The sequence below is a fragment of the Magnolia sinica genome, chromosome 9, assembly GCF_029962835.1.
Source record: "Magnolia sinica isolate HGM2019 chromosome 9, MsV1, whole genome shotgun sequence".
NCBI lineage: Eukaryota > Viridiplantae > Streptophyta > Magnoliopsida > Magnoliales > Magnoliaceae > Magnolia > Magnolia sinica.
The window spans coordinates 45,390,101-45,394,626 of NC_080581.1; the positions used below are offsets into that span (position 1 = coordinate 45,390,101).

The window sequence follows — 4,526 nt, forward strand, 5'->3', positions numbered from 1 at the left end:
AAGCGCCAACAGACAGAGTAAGTATTTCCAGGATCTTTTCTTACAAGTCCTGTAAATACCTTAAATGTATTTTTTTTTTACTGTTTCTTAGATCATATAAATATATGTGTAACAGTAGACTTAAGCCTAACTAGGATTTGACTTAGTAGATTCACTATTTTGAGTTATGATATTTCATCTAATGATGTTACTATGCAAAATCTATAAAACGTGCGTGCCTTTTTATAGGCTTGACATAGCCCAATGTTTTGATAGGCTTGACAGTTGACAACAAGCCAAACCAAACCTACCTTTTTTTTTTTTCAAAGTCTAATCTATACTTCAATTAAAATCTATAAAAGATGTGAATAGATAAAGGGGTGACCAACATTTCAACAATAAAATTCCTATTTTTATTTTTTTTTTCAAAACAACAGCATGTTTTTTTATTTTTTATTTTTGCGAGGAAAACAGGCTCATTAGTTTATAGTAGAAAAACCAAGGTCACAAAAATGCTTGATGACTAGTTTGGAATCTATCCACAAGAAGTAAGATTTATGCTTGGAAACCAATGTATTAAAATTGAGGCTAAAGCCTTTAGCCATGGGGGTTACAACCTCGGGTTGGACAACTGAGGCAAAACCAAGGCTAAAGGCTTTAGCCTCAGTTTATAACCTTTTCAGTCACATTTTTGAACTAAGGCTAAAGCCCCCTTTTCTTGTAGTGTTAGTGCAGTGTCCAAGTGCAATGTCCAAGCCATTCATCAAGTGGTTTTGACCATGTCATGAAAGTAAATCTAGTCCATTCAGCAGGTGGGCTATAATCTTAGAAGAAGTTAGATGGGTAAAGACACTTCAACCAAGTTTTTTCAGCTGTATATTTGTTTCATAAACTATGGCCCACCTGATGAGTGGACCAACCTGATTCTTAGGGAATAACATCTAGGTAGAGGCTCCACTCTAATGAATAAATTAGATCTCATAAAAAAGTTACCATGCTGGCAGATGTCTGGCATGTACATGAGCTACCTTGTACATGCTTGTGCTGACCAAAACCCATAGTACTGAAAGGCAAGAAAGAAAAAAGATAAGGATCTTTAGCATGCTCATGTGGCCAAATATAGACATTCTAATACTCATGTGGCTAAATCATGTGAATTTTAAAGTATTTAGAGCACGATTTTACACCATTCCCTATGTTGCAGCCCATGTAAATCTTAGAAGCAGATCCATCACTAAATCCCATCTACATCATCCCAAGTCCAACCACATATCATAATCCAACTTGGTAGTAGACATTCCTCTTATTCATATAGATCAGCTAAGATTAGGATGAAGAATCTGATTCATATAGATCTCCCTTTGAATCATCATTTACCATGAAAATTCTAGTTGAGTGCAGAAAACATAGCTAGCTATTCACGTAAATGTGTCTCTTGATTTTCACTTAAACTGCAAATCATTTTTTTCAAGTGCCTGGGATCATGATCACCTATCAATGCAATATAAGCATATATGTGTATGCATGCAGATGTGCAGGGACTAAACAAAAAAATAAGTTAGATCGAGATTTAGGGAAAAAAAATACAAACACATATGAATTTGCATTTAGCCCCTTTTTTTTCCTTTTATACTAAACCTCTTAATAGAGTAGTAAACCATACTGTGTGACTGTGTGATTCTAATCCTTATGAATATTATTTGGCAGTGATAGTTGCCAACTTCTATTAGGTGTTTCTAACTTTTCCCATTTCCACTTGTTATGAAGGACACTAATTATGTGGAGGAACTAAAAGAGGCTTTCAAGATCTTTGACAAGGATCAAAATGGTTACATTTCTGCTGTAGAGGTAAGTTGTTCTCTTTCTCCTATGTAATATGACTAGATGTTAATGTGTAGTAGTTATGTTTATTAGACAACTATCTAATGAATGGGATGCTACCAGAATTGAGGCATTGCATTGGATTACAACACTTTTGGCAAGACATCAGGCTGAGGCAATCATTGATGATTTCTTGTTCATTTTTGACATCAGTTCGTGCATATGTACTTACTGTACATTGATCACTCGTATAGGTTTCCTGAAATAATATCAAATGCTGTGTTCACTGCCTCTGTTCTTATGAGTAAATATCATTTACTGGATTTTAAATATTTTAAAACAGAATAATGTTTTTATGGTTTTTCTTTTTCTTTTTATTTTTCTGCTGGTGACAATTGTAAAAATTTTGGTGACTAAGGAAAATATTGCTGCTAATGGCTTGCTATAAGAGGCATGTGCATGTTAGCTTTCCTTTTCAGGTAGCTTTCTTTTCTGAGGTGGAGTGTGTTTGTTTTATTTTTTGAGGTGATGAATTTCTTTTTCACTTATAGGAAACTGTTGCATCTCATTTGGATAGCATTGATTAGAGAAGAATGGTAGCATATTTTTGAAGTGTGTGGAACAGTTGTTGGGGTATTAAGGGTTTAGTTGAATAGTTTTTGTTGTATAGAACAGTTGGTGAAGGGTTTTACAGATTTTCAGAGAGAGATTTGAATTCAGCTTTGTTCTTTTGCTCTTTTTTCTTGAATTTGAGGTTGGGAGTTTGGAATTTCAGGTCCTTGGGGAGAGCGATAGATTTCGATGTGATCTTTAGTCTTTCTTCATGAACTGGAAGTGGGTATTTGGAATTATAGTTTTCTTTTTTTTCCAATAGAGATTTGAATTTTAGATGTGTTGCTCTTTCCATGTGAATTTGAAAATGGGTGTTTAGGATTACGTGCTTTTATGGAAATAGAGTTCAGTTTCAATATGTTCTTTTACTCTTTTTGCACGAAAATAGAGATGGAAGATTGGAATTATAGGTTCTTCTAGAGGGGGATTTAAATTTTGATCTGTTCTTTTACTCTTTCTTCACGAATTTGGACATAGGTGTCTGGAATTGCAGGTTTTTGTGGAGAGTGATTTGAGTTGCCATGCATTCTTTCACTCTCTTCCCATGAATTTTAAAATGGGTGTTTGGAATTCTAGGATTTTATGAGAATTCAATGCAAGTATGCAGCAGAGAAGAAGATACTACTGCAGAAAAGGCAGAAAGCAATGAGAAAATAGAAGGCCGAAAGCAATAGGAGAATCCATCTCGATTTCGTCAAAGATGATGAGGCAAATTCTGAATATGGTCTGGTATAAGCTTGTCGAGAACCTGAATTCATATGTAAGCTTATTGGGTTTGAACTGGGCTCTTGTATCTTGCAGGTGATTTTCACAGGTCATGAATTTCAAATTTCTTTCAATCTCTATCTCTTGAATATGATTTTCTTCTAACATCTTTCTTACTGTAGATGGGGTGTTAAGAAGCCTCAAATCATGGAAAATTTTGTCACGATCTTGTCGAATGCAAGTCTTGGGATGGCCATGTTCAGTCTCGGTAAGATCATTGATATGCTCATCATGATTCTTAGTCCTTGTTTTTCAAGTGTTTTGAATTGACTTAAACTAACTGCCTTTGAATTTTTCAAATTTTCAGGACTGTTCATGGCCTTGTAACCAAGAATCATAGCCTGTGGGACTAAACTTGCTGCATACGGATTGGTTGCGAGGATCCTCACTGGCCCAGCTATCATGGTGATCGCATCTGTTGGGATTGGCCTCAGAGGCACAATCCTCAGAGTGTCCATTGTTCAAGTGGGTCCATTGCATTTTCAGCTCAATCTTTAAAACACACACAAACACATTTTCAGCCTCTTACGTATAATGTCATAACATGCAATTTCTTCCATTTTGTATGATGAAATTGATTTTCAGCCATATGCAGTAAGCTTTCGGATCAAAGCGAAGCTAAGAATAGGGTGTTAGTGATGGAAAATTGATAACCAGTAGAGGCACATCTATGGAGTTTTCACTTGGGATTGTTGAGAAGCTATTTGGCTGCGAGAAGGCATTGGATCTTGCTGTTAATGAGAACTTTAAATAGACATATAACTATTATGTTGGCATTGTACTTTTGTGAATGGTGAATGATTGTATATGATTGAATGAATGAATGATTGAGTTTGATTGAAAGAATGAATGATTTAGCCATGAAGTATTTATCTATATTAGCTTATATGAGTTATTAGGATGTACTGCCATTATTATTTAAATTTTTATTTAAAAAATAGGCATTAGCTATAGCTATTAACCGTAGCCATTTATCTGAAAACCGTAGCTCTTGCTAATTTCAGCCTATTGTTACGGTTCTCATTCTACTTTTAACTATAGATATAATTCATAGCTGTATATAATCTAGAGCTATGGAAAATATTGCTACAAATTTAATCCGTACCTATTGCTTTAATCACTACGACTATTAACCATAGCCGTTTATATGAAAACAGTAGTTGCTGATTTCAGCATATTGCTGCGGTTCTCGCTCTACTATTAGCTATAGATATAATCCGTAGCTGTAAATACCTTAGTGCTACGGAAGCTACGACTACAGATTTAATCCATACCCATTGTTTATATGGCTACGGAGGAAATCCGTAGCCATAACTTTTAGACCTATGGCTATGGCACCAATGGTTACG

The 4,526-nt window shown here is 35.1% G+C and overlaps 1 pseudogene; it reads left to right on the top strand.

Moving 5' to 3' along the window:
• Nucleotides 1-2,995: 2,995 nt before the first annotated feature.
• On the top strand, nucleotides 2,996-3,965 carry LOC131256282 (probable auxin efflux carrier component 1b; annotated as a pseudogene).
• The last annotated feature ends 561 nt before the right edge of the window (nucleotides 3,966-4,526 follow it).